This window comes from Crocodylus porosus, unplaced genomic scaffold (assembly GCF_001723895.1).
Source record: "Crocodylus porosus isolate Cpor-Errol unplaced genomic scaffold, CroPor_comp1, whole genome shotgun sequence".
Taxonomy (NCBI): domain Eukaryota; kingdom Metazoa; phylum Chordata; order Crocodylia; family Crocodylidae; genus Crocodylus; species Crocodylus porosus.
In genome coordinates, this window is record NW_017728951.1 from 23879337 (window position 1) to 23894834 (window position 15498).

General features: G+C 47.0%; 1 protein-coding gene and 1 long non-coding RNA gene across 4 annotated transcripts in view; both read left to right on the top strand.

Moving 5' to 3' along the window:
- The window catches only part of SH3PXD2A (SH3 and PX domains 2A), a 308394-nt gene that overhangs the window by 172377 nt on the left and 120519 nt on the right, over positions 1–15498 (top strand). The gene's annotated exons all lie outside the window — the stretch shown is intronic.
- On the top strand, positions 949–8421 carry LOC109324064. Its single transcript, XR_002104840.1, has 3 exons — positions 949–1051; positions 5225–5231; positions 8411–8421. It is a non-coding gene; the product is annotated as an uncharacterized LOC109324064 (long non-coding RNA).

Below are 15498 nucleotides of genomic sequence, written 5' to 3' on the forward strand. Positions count from 1 at the left end.
CATTTGTTTATTCTCACTTATATTGATTTATTATTCTTGTAATATAAAATAGATTATTCAGGCTGGATGTATAGTGTTGCTCTTTGTGTAGGGGAGAACGTTCTTGAAATTGCTGGAAGAATAAAAGAGAGCATTTTCTAATGCTAGTAAAAAAAACAGGCTAAAGAGTAGTTAGTTTGGGCAGACAGACAAGCCAACCTGAGCAGAAACTGGGGAGATGAGTCTGGAAAGTAGATTATTTTTTGGAAAGGCATGAAGAATAGAAGTAGTGGTGCCAGATTCAACCTGGTGAAAGAAAGTCTGTGGAAGTCAGTGGCTTGCATCAGGGATGATATACCCCATTAATTTTAACAGCCCTTGCCTCTGTAATGCAGTGTCCCATGGGTTGCTTTCACTGTGCTCCTTTTTTAAATGAGAGAGAGAGCAGAGCTGCAGGATTCGGGGATGGTGCCAAAGCCAGGTGTCCCCAGGGCTCTGGCTCAAGCCCATCTCTGTTCCTGACGTTCCACCTAACGGCCTAAGATCCAGTATGAGAAGGGGAAAGGCAATGATGTGTTGCTGCTGTGCTTGGTGGCTGCCGTCAGAATGACATAGTGAACTGTAACCAGAGTACAGGCAGTCTGGAAAGCTGTTCCTAGGCTGAGAAACCTGCCCGTTTGCTCTCCCAGCGACTGTACCTGCCTCCCTCTGCCCTCCACATCAGTGTGGACACCCCCATGCCCTAGTGTAGACGGTCTGCCAGCAGCCATGGAAATCCACGCAGTGAGAGTCCAAATGACATGTAGCGACATTAAATGAAACAGGAGCCAATGCCAGATAGTCCTGAATGAGACGGATTATGCAGGACCCAGAGGGCCAGGAGCCAGAGACATGTTCAGTCAGATTCAAAAAGGGGTTGAATAATTTTTTGGAGGAAAGGTGCATCAGTACCTACTGAGCATGGGAGTTAGTGTCATGGCCTCTGAATCTGAACTTCCTAGGCTCTAAATGCTGGACACTGCGAGTGGGAGAGGAAGAGTGGTCAAATCCTGTTCACTCTCCCATTCAGAAGGTGTGACACGGGGTACTGGGCAAGATGGTCTGACAAGCAAATGGCAGTTGCTGTGATAGTGGTCAAGATTCAATGGCTACTGTTAGAGAGAGGGAGAAGCATGTTAACACCTCCCAATCAAAAAAGATAGCTGTGCTGTACTGAACAGGGTGTTTAGCACAGCAGAAGAACATCCTCATCCCACATCGGGAGGGAGGAGGCGTGTCTGTCTCTGTTATCCAACACAGCTGAGAAGGTAGGTGCAAACAGAGCTGAAATGCTGGAAAGAAAATAGATGGAGAAACCCACCATGTCCATTGGTGGAGCATCAGACACTGCAAGCAGCTGCTGCTTGCTCAGGGATGTCTTTGGAGTATTGCCATTTAGAAACTGTCCTGCGTCCCTGTGTTTTATGATCTGTATATCCCCTGTATATCCTTCCGCACATGCTTTCACCATTAGAGACATTTGCAGGGAAACAGGATGGTTTTTTGATGATCAGATTTTTGAAGGCGTCTTAGGAACATAGAGGGAAATTGGGCTCTGGGGTCAGAGGTTTTCGCTAGTCTCCCCCTGAGTCTGATTTTGCAGCCCAGTCCATAGCAAGCCAGCGTAGCATCTTGAATAGAGGACTGGAGAAGAGCTTCCAGGCACAGATGAGCCCTGAAGAAACAGAGTGCCTGACTTCATGCAAGTGCCATTAATAATGCAGGCCCAGAGGAAAGAGCTGCATGAAGAAGGTGGGATATATAGAAGCAACCCTGTCCCTACCGAGGCTGTTTTCCTTGAGGCGTCAGCTGTTTTTTAACTTCTTGCAGAAGAAGGGGGAAGACGAGCATCCCTGTGAAGACAGAATCCACATGGCCCCACAATGGCTCCAGTAAGGAGTTACAGATGCAGGGCATCATTGCGAGGGAGTATGTACCCTCCTCCAGCACAGCAGATGCTAAATAAACTTGATGGCTTAGCTTCCTTGGATGCCTCCGTTTAATCTCCCTGTTTTATAGCCTTGTCCTGATCACAAGTTTTACGGCAGGCAAACCATGTTATCTCTAATCACCCCGCTGTCAAGACAGAATAAAAAATGTCCTAGGCTCTGACCTCCTTGCTTCCTCATCCATATCAGAGGTTTCTAAATTACCCAGATTTCTTTGCAGCCACTAGCCTGTGGTTTAGCTCCTGCCTGTGGGAGCACCCTTCACTCCTTCAGCCAGTGAGCAGTGCATGTCCACTAGGCAGCTCTGACAGCACATGGGGAGGGATGGTACCCTTAGCAGAAGACAAGCCACTCCTGCACTTGCTGGACATCTCTAGCACTGAACTGTTAGAGCAGTTTCTGTTGGGAGCTTTTGGCTTGAGAAACTTTCCCTTTGGAGTGATGGACCCTGATAAAATGTCTTAAGAAATGATGGACTCATGGGAGAGGTGATTTTTTTTTTATTATTAGACCAACTAGGTATTTGTCAAAAGACCCAATTCTTTAATTGCAAACTTTTGGGCACAAATACCCTTCTTCAGGCATAGGAGGAAAGATTGTAAAACAACCTGGATACCTTAAAAATGATGTGCACTCTCTTTGATGTTGCTTTACGGTCCGTTGGCCATGTCCCTGATTGCACCAGCTAGAGAAGAACCTCTCTGCAAAAGCAAACGTTAGGCAAACGTCTTTCCGACTGCAGAAGCCTGATTTTGGGGGCTTTGTATGCCACCGTGTGAGTGTGTGTAGGATCCATTTCAGTCAAACAGGCTAACTTTTATTAGACTCTTGGTGTACCATTCATACACTGGTCTACCCCAGACCGGGCCAGATTCAGGTTCTCTTGAGGGAGAGAAATCACTTCCCAAGCCCACAGGAAAACACAGGGATGCAATACAGCTGAATGGCAGTCACCACTTTGCCGATCCATCGCTAGGAATGTGGCTGCTGAGCTACGCACAGCCGCCAGCTGGCGGACATTATCCAAATCAAAGAGTTATTTGCAGTAATTATTCAGCAACGATTTTTAAAACAAAACCCAGAGATGTTCCAGAAAGTCACAAAGAAGGTTGTTGAAGAAAAGAAAGAGGACACTTGTCAACAAAGCCATTCGCGGCTACTTGTCGGTGAAGCCAGAGTCACAAGTGTTGACAGAGCAGAGCAGGGGAAAGTGGACACGGCACAGCCCTGGGAACGCTAGAGAAAACATGGACACGGATGCTGAGCTCACGTGCCCCTGGGATTGCTTAAACGCAGGGTCCAGTAGGATCCAGCTCCCGGCAAAAACAGAACAGAGAGTAAAAGATGAGCTCCTTTTTAAATGACAGGCTCTGCTATCATTACTGAAGTATCCATTTCTTCAGCCTTTCTTCTTCTTCCCCAGCTGGGTGACAAACCCTGACATGGACCAAGCATGACATCTCTCCTGTTTTTTTTTCCCTGATAACGCACTCATTTATGCCGGTGTTTCTAATGGGCACCGACAGGAGCCAGATCAGATCATCCATATTTCAGGGGCAGCCTTATTACCAAAGGGGCTTACAGTGTCTCCGCAGAAACCCGCAGCATGAGGCAGGTCTTTGTGAGGACAAGGCTGATGGCTGGCGGGTGATGATCAAAGCCCAGCCGAAACACAAGCAGAGCTGAGCTTAAATACCTGGGCTCTGCAGCTGTAACGTCACTGCTCTGCCTGACCTCCCACGGTGTCTAACGAGCCATCGGGTCATCCGTCTTGTGCCGGCTGTTGTAACAGTCGCTAAAAATGAAACCCTGACACATGAAGCCGCAGATAGCAAAGCCCATCGTAAACTGCCTGTGGTTTCTTTTACAATGGTTAAATATGACCTGTTGCTTACTCGTTTAATGGCTGTAGCCACAGCGTTGCCCTGAGGGGAAGCAGAAACAGGCTATGGTTGAGTATCAGTATTGAAGAACTACCTTTTTTTTTTAAATAAAAAAGTAATTTTGTATAAAAATGCAGCATAACAGAAAACAAACAACAACAAAAGATGACAGTGGAAGAGCCCCATGCCTTGTGAATCAGGCTGTGTTCTGCTCCGCTCCTCTGACGCTGAATGGGTTTGGTTTCGCAGCTCTATAAAAAGCCTCAGCTTTCTAAACCTCTACTTTGCTCCAAGTTGTTGAGGATTTGGTATGATCACTCACACCTACCCCCTGTGCTCCTGTGCGTGAGAACTGAGTTGCTCTTTTCAAAGGCAGTTAATGTATTTTCAGACTCATACGGCAGTCTCTATGAGCAGGAGGATGGCCTAGTGCTGTCCCGCGTCTCTTAAAACCCAGGTTCAGCTCTCTGGTCTGCTCCAGGCTTCCTTTGTGACCTTCAGTAATTCACTTTGTCTTTCTATGTCTCAGTTTCTTATCTGTGAAATGGGGGGAGCAGCACTTCCTTGCCTCAGAGGGTTATGATGAAGATAAATACATTAGAGAACAGAAGCTCAGTGCAATAAAGATTATTGAGCTGGAAGCCTCTGAAAGGGGCACACTCCACAGGTCTGCAGCGTTGCATCTAATTCCTAAGGTGCCCTTGACTTAAAGCAATGAGAAGGTGCATGCTGAGAAACACATTTATAATATTTATTTAAGTGTCTCCCTGGGGACAGTCGGGAAGCTGGCCCCCCAGAACCTACATACAGCAGGGATTATTTGTGCAGGGATCTTTCCTGTGCCCACACAGAAGGGGACTCAGCGCCTTCTCCCTTCCTTGGCTGAGCATCAAGATTCTGCGTGGGAGACAGGCGATCCAGAAAGGGGGCAAGGCCAGCGTGCGATGAGGATTTTGTGAAGTCTGAGCAGCCCTGAGGCCACTCTAGGTTGCTCATTTGGCACCTTCAAATCTTATGGGCAGGTGGGACGATGGCAGAAATCCCCAGCTGTAGTTCAGCTCTGATTACAAAACATTTCATTCTGCAGAACCCCTTCCCCTCCCCACGTCCTCCTGGAGAGGGGGACCCCGGTGAATCATGGACTACGGTAAATAAATGAGGCAGCACATTCCCTATTGCAAAACCTCACGTTCTTCCAAATGAGCCAGAGGCATAAATTACTGGCAGCAGAAGCAGGGCCTGGCTTTTAATGCATATTCTGCTTGTTGTTCCAGCCCTCGGGTTTCTCCTGGACAGTGATTTAGAAGGGAAAAGCTTTTATCTAATTGTGAGACAGGATGCTCTGGAACTCCCCAGACACCTCTAATGGATGAGCTGCTCTGTTGGGCTTCAGGAGCTGGGGTTTTTTTGCTGGATGATACGAAGGAGTGAGATCCTGGCGTTGCTCTCCGAACTGCTGCTCAGGCAGGGCTTGCTTTTATGCAGGGTCAGCAGCACTCGGGCAGTGATCTGGGTAGAGGGAGTATGTCTGGACTATGCATAGACAGGGCGGCAAAAACCCATCAAGTGATGAAGCCCTTCATCTTCCATTGAACTCAGTGGGATTTTGGGGTGCACTGCACCTCGTGAAGGTCAGGCCCTCAGTCTCTTCAGCTTCTTGTGTGCCAAGGGGTTTTGTGTATTCTCTCCCTTCTGTTAGAGAGATTGCGGATGCAGCTCCCAGTGGTGCCAGGTGTAAAAAGCAAAGGTAGGCCAAAAAGGAATTTGAGGAACGTCTAACAAAAGATGGTGAAGTTAATGATAAAAACTTTTTAAAAAACATCAGAAGCAGGAAGCCAGCGAGAGAATTGGTGGGGCCATTAGATGCCCAAGGTGTAAAAGGTAAACTTAGGCATGATAACGCCATAGCAGAGAAGCTGAATTATTTGCATATATTTTACCGTAGAAGATACTGGGGAAGTGCCCATGCCAGATCAGTCCTTTCTAATAGATAGGTCTGAAGAGTTGGACCACATTGAAGGGACAGCAGAAGAAATTTTAGAACAAATTGATAAATTAAATACTAACAAGTCACCAGGACTGGATGGCATTCACCCATCCAGTCCTGGTGACTTGTTAGTATTTCTTCCAGGATTCGGAAGAAAGTCCAAGGTGAATTCACAGAACTGTTTGCAACAGTATGTAACCTATAGTTCGAAATGGCCTCTGTGCAGGTTGTCAGCATAACACCCATCTCCCAAAAAGGCTCTAGAGGTGATCCTGGGAACTACAGAACAGTGAGTCTCATCTCCAATCTATAATAAAGAATAAATCAGCAGTTACATAGACAAATATCTGCTGGAGAAGAGTCAGTGTGGTTTTGTAAAGGGAAATCCTACCTCGCCAATCTGCTGGATTTTTCTGAGGGTGTTAACAAGTACCTGGACAAGGTAGATCCGGCTGACACAATATATTTGAACTTTCAAAAAACTTTTGACAGGGTCCCTCACCAAAGTCTTTACAAAAAAACTCTGCATTGCCATAGGATTGGAGGGAAGGTTGTATCATGGCTTGAGGGCTGGTTGAAAGATAGGAAGCAAAGTATAGGGCTTAAATGGTCACTTTTCAGGATGCAGAGAGGTGAAACGTGGGGTCCTGTAGGGATCTGTGCTTAGCCCATTTTGTTCACCATTTTCAGCAGTGATCTGGAAATGAGGGTGCATGGTGAAATCTCCAAGTTCGCAGATGATACTGAATTATATTGGGCAGTCAAATCCCAAACTAGCAGAGGAGCTTCAGGAAGATCTCAGCAAGCTGAGTGAGCGGGCAGAAAGTGGCAGATAAACTTCATTGTCAACAAGCACAAGGCAATGCACAAAATAACTACAATTGTACAACACAATGCTGGGTACCTGGCTGTTACAACTCAGGAAAGAGACTTTGGAGCCATCATAGATAGTTCTCTGAAAACGCCATCTCAATTTGCAGTGATGACCAAAAAAGCCAATAAAATGTAGGGCGTCATTAAGAAGGAAATGGAAAACAAAATGGAGAACATCATCATGCCACGATGTGTGCCCACATCTTGGATCTGGTGTACAGTTCCAGTCTCCACATCTCAAAGAGGACGTTGCTGAATTGAGAAAGGTACAGCGAAGGGCAACCTAAGTGATCAGGGGTATGGACTGGTTGCCATATGGGAGCATTGAAAAAGGTTAGGACTCTCTAGTTTGGAAAGGGAAGGCTGAGGGGGATATGGCAGAGGTCTAAAATCATGCGGGCAAAGTGAACAGGGAACTGTTATGCACCAAGTCCCGGAATACTAGAACTAGGGGGCACCCCCGAAATTAGCAGGAGAAAGGTTTAAAATCGACAGGAGAAAGTAGCTTTTTAAGCAACGTGTAGTTAACTTGTGGAAGTCGTTGCCACAGGAGGTGGTAGAGGCATATAGCATATCCAGGTTCAAAAAAGGAACTAGGCCAGGGGTTGGCAGCGTTTTGGGGCAGAGTGCCAAAAACATCCTCATCCTCAACTTGTCGTGTTGGGGCAGATGCTGGGGGAGCTGTGAGGGGCCCAATCCTTGTTGTGGCAGTGCGGCCCTGGCCCCTTCCCCACCATCCTCACCAAGGTGCATGCACCAAGCAAAATGCCTTCACGTGCCATACTCTGGCACCCGTGCTGGGGGTTGCCTACCCCTGGACCAGACAAATGCATGGATGATGCATCCATTGATAGCTATTGAACAGAACGGCTGGAGAGGTTTACTCTGGCGTTTCTAAGCCCGTAATGGTAGATGCCGGGGAGGGTAATGAATAGGGGACAGGTCGCTCTAAATAGAGCCTGTTCATATGCTCGCCCGTTACAGCATCTGTTGCTGCTGCTGTTGGAGACGGGTTACTGAGCTAGGTGGACCATTGGTGTGACCCAGCATGGCCCTTCTCATGCTCTTATGGGCTTCCTGTCCTGTGCTGAAGTGTGAGCCACAGCACCTTTATCTTCCCTGCTACTGTTACTCAAGCTAGTTAGATTAAAGCTAGTATGAGGGGGTCTCCTGAAGCCATCCTTCCGATTGCAGGATATATGTTCCATTTTTGGGAATGGGCAGCATGGTAAGAGGGCAGATTTCTACCCAAAGGATGTGTCACCAATGTCCATTATCCAGCTTCTAGTGTTTGGGGCAACAATGGGAGGAAATAATGCAGCAAAGTAAACCGCAGTTTATGGGATCAAAGGTACCCCCTCAACATTCATACCTGAGAGAGCAAAAGTGACGGCTTACCAAAAAAGGGGGGACTAATTCCTGACAATTGATGACATTTTCCCTTCGCCCACATCCGATAAAAGATAATGTGAACAATTGCACCAGTTATGAACTTCAGGGGGCCTTTACCCAGAAAAAAAAGAAAGAGCTGCTTTGCATTTGGAGCAGCCAATACCTGCTGAATCAGTGCTCCTTTCCAAGGAGTGAGGAGACTCCAAACTTTCCTTTTAGCCTAATTGACATGTCTTCTCCTTCAGGCAGCTGCCTGGCTGGGAGTAATTAGATCCTGCCATTACCCCTCTGCGTTTTTATGGAACTAGGACACAGACCAAGAAATTGGAATTGGAAAAAAATCTGTTCCAAGGTCTGATGGGAATTAAAAGTAATATCTGGGCTGAGAATTGAGCAGGATTTATATAAAGGAAATTGGATATTTTCATGGTTTGCACTATAGATGGGCCTAGGCAACATTCAGATGTGTTTCCAAATTTGGATGGCTGTACATTTTGGGGTTGCTCACACCAGGGCTTCGGTTTGTCCCATGTGGGAGCTGTAGCTGCTGTCTGAAAATGGGATGGCTTTTGTGTTTTGTGCACTACACCTTGAAAAGCCCGTAGCATAATTACTGTTTTCTCTGACAGTCAGTAGGACTTTTCCAGAGATGCTATAATGAACCCTGTGCGTCTAGTTCAGCCCTCAATGCATTTCCCACTTGCTTGACAGCAAGCCTGAATTTGGCCAGAAATCTTTACATTCTTCATGCCGAAGGAATTCGACAAGAGGTTTTTTTCTTTTGCGTCTCTATTTAATAAGGTTTCGCAAGTGTCTGATTTTAAGGGCTGCATTCTCGGATAGGTGGCCTGCTTTTTATTAGCACATGCTGCATCCATGACATTTTTCCTGCGTGTTCTGCATCCTCAGTAGCATTATGGATACAAAGTACCAGTAGATCCACAAATGCTCAAATTTGCACCTGCAATTTACCATGCAGATGAACAAAAAACCCCCAAACTAGTTAAATTGCTCATAACCGCAGGGAGGCCAGTTCTCATCTCAGCTGAAAATATATCCTTAGTGCTGATCCTATCTAAGAGCAATGCTAGCTGCCAAAAATTGTTGGAGGGAAACTTTCAGGGGCCATTTAGAGTGAGCCAACACTTGTGGTGCATAAACAGATGATGGAACTAACTTTTTTTTCATTGCAAATTATATCATATTTCACATGCTCCCAGGTCTGCATAAATATGGGCCATTTTATCTCTGTGAAATTTAAAATAAAAACTGCGCTTGAAAACTTTGTGTGCATCAAATCATACATTTCTTTACTATAAAGATTGTGTATACTGCTGGGGAATTCGGTGACATCTCTCAGCATCATTTCTTGCATTTCCAGATTAGGATGAACACTTTTTTGCGATCAGTGTGATTTTTTTGTCATACTTGGTTGTGATGCCTCTTAATTGTTTTCCTTTGAGACTTTCCATTGGAGTAACGAGGGCACATGCTGTTCGTATTAGTATGAATCAGAATAATGTTTCTACATCATTAGCTCTAAGGTGAGCAGAATGATCTCTGCCGATCTTTGTTGACATCCTGTTCCTAAATAACTGTAAGGTCTCAGGAACTATGTAAGAGTCCACACTTCTCAGGGTAACACCAAAATTTCTTGCTGCCTCTGGCTCTGTCACAGAATGAGTCAGCCACAGAAATGAAGTGAAATTCCTTATATTTCTGATTTTGTACCAGTTCCACAAATGGTTGGTTTGCCATTCATGGGGCATTCTCTCGATGTGGGTCAGAAACTTCATTGGTAAGTGTTTCTCAGTGGTCCCTTACGACATCGCAATGCCTGAAGTTATCAGTACCTCATTCTACTTATCCGGTAGGATTTCTATAGACAGCTGGTAGTGCTTTTAAGCAATGCAGCTAAAACATGCACCACAACAATCCCTCTCTACCTCCCAATTCCTTGATTGCCAGGTACTTCTTTGTCATATATTCAACTGTAATCAGATTTTTCACAACACCAAAAATTTTCCGGAAGGAAAAACAGGAAGACAGAACCCCACTGGAAAGCAATCTGGAAAAATAGGAAGCAAGACTCATCCTCAAGGTTTGATCCAAATAAACGCAGAGTCCTTCACACAAGGTGCATCTACACATGCTCTTTACTGCAGAGTTGACTAATTCGCTCTGCAGTAAAGCATCACCATCTACTTGTGTGCCCATATTAGGGTGTGGTAAATTAATTAACTGGGCTGTAGGATAGTACTGTTCTGGACAAATACTATCCTGCAGTAGAGTCATTTAGTGCACCAAAATTTACATGTAGACGGTGACCAGAACTGGTTGGGGCAAGAGGGTGCAACAGTGTGGGAGCTGCCCGCCAGCTAGATCCAGACTGTAGCACCCTCGTGCCCAGCCAGCCCTGATGCCACCACCCAGAGCCCAGGGCTGACCCCCAGACTCCCTGCCAGCCTGGAGCTGCTCTGCCCTGGCTCTAGTGACTCCAGTCCTGGGTGCACATGTGTATGCTGTACCCAAGAGCCATTCACCCCAGCATGAACTGCATTGGAGTTTGTTGCTGCATGCTAACTGCATGCATTGTTGCACCCGCTGGGAGTTAAACAAATGGGCACCCAATGGGTGGACCTAACAATCCCACACCTCCAGCTGCTGAGTTCCTTGCATCACACCCAACCCGGCTTTGTAGCTGTTGCAGGGAAGACTGAGATTGGGTTGAGGAACTTCTTTCCACTGTACTATATAATAAGTGCTTGTGACTGTAAAATGTGAACCATTTCCTGGACCCCAGCATTACCTTTGTGAAGGCCTATCTGGTGTTAGAACCAGAGGATGTTTTTAAGTCTTTACGCTGGCGGAAGGAATCAGTCAATTCCCTTCAGAAGTTGCTAGTCCAGCCCAATTTACTGGATGCTTTGATATTTTGAAGTCTTATTGTTCCTGAGAAAGCTTGCTTCAAAGAAGAGTATTTAAACAACCATCCCAGAGTTCATGAACTCATGGTACATTTCATGCACTATTATTTATTGCTCTTAGTAATAATTTGAAGGGTAATAATCCTTCCCTGCATCAGTTTGTAGAGAGAAGCAGATAATGTGGCTTTGGAAGCGGATGTCTAGTAGAAGAACTGTGTTGCTTTTACAAAGGAGAGGCAGATGAGACAGCAAGCTCGTTATCTGAGGACAGGCTGCTGAGACAGACATAGGAAATGACTGCTTACTGCACAGTGTGTTTTATTATTCTGACGCAGGAAGGTGTACGGGGGAAAGACAGGCTGCAGTCACTGGATGAAGAACTCAGAATCTGTAGGATGGGCTTGATCTTGCCTTCCATTGCACGTAATGCATTTTGGCATCTCCTGGAAAATTATTGGCATTTCCCAAGGCTACAGGTACAGCCCGTGGTTTTCACAAAACCTTCCAGATGTGCAAATTTTGTTTGTGAGAGGCAGGATCTGCCCCTCAAAGAGAATGTAAAACTGCAAAGTCAGTAGGTTGTTGAGCACTGTGAACAAGTACAGATACAGTCACCATCTTCTGTCTGTGCATGCTCTACCCTTAATCTTTCACCATATAGCTTCCATGCCAGGACTGCCAGCAGACCATGGCCGGCTGGAGAGAGAGAGGGGTATGAGCTAAGAGAAGACCTGAGGTGTAACCAGAAATGATCTCACAGACTCCACGAGGAGTCTCCAGGAGGAAGTTTTGAGTTGTGTGATGTTGGGTATCTCTTCCGTTCTGGTCTTTCTTAGACTCTGGGCCCCACTGAGGCCTTGACCAGGTCTGGAAAACCCTCTAGAAGGCTCCTCTTATTTGGCTAAGTCATAGTCTTTAAACAAACAATTGGAAGATGCCAGTGGTGGTCTTGGGTTCCTGAAGAGATTCTCCAAATGCTTGTGTCAGCTCCAGCTGCTCCCGCTCATGCAGCACAGCTCCCGGGACTCTGCCCAGGCACCAGAGCTGGCACCAGAGGTCAGGGTGACTGGTGTTGGTCCTGCCCAGGGAGCTGTGGTGCCTCAAGGCCTTGCTAGCCGGGAGGAGAAAAGGAGGCTGTATAGGAGGAGTGGGTCTGGAGAGTAGTGGGGAGTCAGGGGCAGGATGGATGAGGATGCTGCAGGGTCACACCCAAAGGACCCCCCGAGTCCAGCTTCCTATTGCTCCTCATCTGGATCCCATGTCTGCCTCCCCAGATGTCTGCTAGCTCTTCCTGTTGCAGCCCTCTGCTTTACCTACCTCAGCCCAGGCCACCCCATCTATAAGCCCCCAGCTCTTCCACCCCAGCCCAGGCGGCACCTGCTTCCCTCAAGTACCCTCCAGCCCTCTCGGTTTCCCTAGTCACCCCTGTGTCTCCCCAGTACTCACCATCTCCCTTGGGTGCCAGCACCCCTGCTTCCTGTCCCCTTCAGGGCATGAGGAGCAGGCCTATAGCTTCCTTTATACCTGCTCCTCGGGGTGACCTCCATGTGTTTGTCACTGACAACAGGTGTCACCCACGGAGCTGCCTAGGGTAGGTCAGGGGCTAGGTGTGCAAGGGGGCATCACACAGTCACAGAGAAGTCAGGCTGGAGTTCATCTAGTCCAACCCACTGCCTGAGGCAGGACCACCCCTAGGCAAACCATCCCATGCAAACCACAATCCAAACTCTGCATAAGACTACCCTCAACCCTGACACAGCACAGACCCAGCACCCAAATCTGCCTCAGGTAGAGCAGGGGGACTACGGCAGCCAACGCCCTGCTTCTCGGGACTGTTGTCAACATATGCACAAGAAATCCTGGGGCGAGGGCCGTGCCCTCCATTACAGAGGAAGGCAAAACCACCCACAGTCCAAAACCATCTGAGCATGGGATAAAATTCCTTCCTGACTGCAAATATGATGATGGGTCTGACTCTGAGCAGAGGGGCAAGACCCTCTACCAGGACCCTCCACCTGTGGTCCCAGCAGTAGCCTTGGCACAGCACAGCCAAAGACCCAGCCTTGGCTGTAGCCAACACTCAAGGCCCCTGGGGAAGGCTTAAAAACACTTTGATACGTGTAGCAGCAAGTGGAGGGCAACCAGCATAGATAGCCCAGAAGCATGGAAATACCTGTAGCAGAACATAGGCATAGGGTAGGAAGTGAACGCCCGCTCTCAGCCTTGCAAACTGTGTTGATGAGAGACCGTTAGAGCTGGTCAAATCATTTCTATTGCAGCCTCTTCGTCTGGGGGGCGGGAGGGAGTGTGATGAAAATGGGTTTCCGACAGAAAACCAAGATAATGCTGTTGTTTTAGGGTTCCTTTTTTTTGGGGGGTGCCTTCCCCCCCCCCACTAAAGGTTTGGAGGAGGGGAAAAACAGAGAGAAAGTGAGTGTGTATGTGGGGAACCACCCTGATTGTTTTCAGACATAAAAGAGGAAAAAAGTTACAAAAAGTTTTTAAAACAGACCTTTTTTTCACTTCTTTTGATGTTTTTCACCTTTTATTCACCCCACCTTAGTGTTCATGTAGCTGAGTATCCGGATATTTTGTTCACAGTTGATCTGTATTAATATTGTCTCTGGCACATAGGAATGGAGGGTCTGATTTGTGTTTTGACACCATTGTTGTGTGCCTGTGGGTGAGCGAATGCAGGTTAAAGTACAGAACTAGCACTCATGGCAAACTGACTCCTGGCTAGGCCTTCAACATGCCCCGGGGCCTGGAGCCAGACAGTTAAGATGGTTTAGTCTCCCCGTCTATAAACTGGTGATGAAGTGGCTGACTCTCATTAACGGTGGCTGATTTTTGTTGAATATTCATGCTGCTGGTTAACAAACTGGGTGTTTCCCCCTTTAAACATCATTTAACATATACATAAATATTTCAGCTGAAGCAGATAGCGGGAACTCAATACCCAGTAGGCAAACATATCCTACAACGTGTAACCTATCAAGTACGGGATGTGGCATATGGGAAAATCAGGCCCGGTGAAGTATTTACTTAATTTGCTTATTTCCGCTGCAGGGAGGAAGTCAGAGGCACTGAGGACATTATGGCATTTGTAGGTAATTTCCCTTAGAGCAGTGACATTTTCAGATGAGGGCCCTTCTCTCATAGCTCATGTGTAGCAAGCATCACTAAGCTAACATAAATCAGGATTAAATTGCTTCTAAGGACTCAAACATCTTTCTAATGGACGAAGGACAAGGAAAGCTTTTACCCACCAAGCTTTTGAGGCTCACCAAGAAAAGAGCATAGACCTGGTGAGTCCTATTAAAGTTTGTTCAAAGAGTTTAACTGTCTTTTTTATTAAAGCCCACTGGGGCACGTCACTGAGATTCAGCAGTGACTTTTGCAGAGTACACCCAGTAAGAGGTGCCATGGGAAACCGAAGCAAGGATCCACTTGACTAACAGTACAACAACCACCTGCACATGCATTTTAAGGTTTAGTTCAAACGTGCTAAATAACGCGTCAGGCTTTGAATGCAAATTTCTGCCGCCCGGCAGTGCCTGCTTGTTTCCACTTGAGGGCTGATTCGTCAAAGAGGTCAAGAAAGTACAGTCAGTGTTTTGAGGACAAAAAGCAGGAACCTGCTGGCACTTTGGTAATGTTGGGAACAGGGGGATCCCCAGCTGGTATAGAGCCAGCATAGCCAGTTCCTATGTCCCTTCCCTGCAGCCGGTGATTCAGGGGGCCTGTTGTGGGTCGGGGTTGTTTGGTGACCGCAGCACACTTGCACTCCAGCTGTCCCCAGCTGTCATGTGCTTTGGGGACAATGGCCTGTTTGTGCAAGTTCGAGCAGCTCCCAGGCACCTCTGCACTGCGCTGGGGTAGGGCAGGGGCTGGGGCAGAGTCTGGGAGCCAGACATGGTTGCTCTTTGCACGGCTTCTGTGCACGGCTGTGCTTTGGGAGAGAACCACCCTTTGCTAGTCCACCTCCAGGCTCCAGCAGAGCTGGCCGAGCTGTCTGGCTGTCCCTGGAGCAAACAGCTTGATGGAGAAGTAAGCCAGAAAGCATCCGGCACTGCTATCTTCCCTTCCCTGTAATCACTCACACTGCTGTGTAACTGCTGGGGAGGTAGAGAGGCAGCAGTGCTACCGGCTCCGTTCAGCTACTGCCATGACTCAGCACGTTTGCTTTGCCCACGTGCATATTTTTTCTTAATACAGTCGCTATGGAGGGTCATATTTTAAGCCTTTAAATGCCCCACTGATCCTTTTAAATGCCTGTGAGCCGTGGGTTGGACGCTGCTTTTAGACGGTTGCGAACTTCCACAAATCCTGAAAGACCAACAACGACAACAAAAAGTCAGGCAAAGAATTGTAAACAGTTTCTCTGTATTCAAAGTGAGTTTTTTAAATCAGATTATGAAGATTTCTGTGAGAGATTGTTGGCCAAAGTCATTTCAAAATTGCAATTT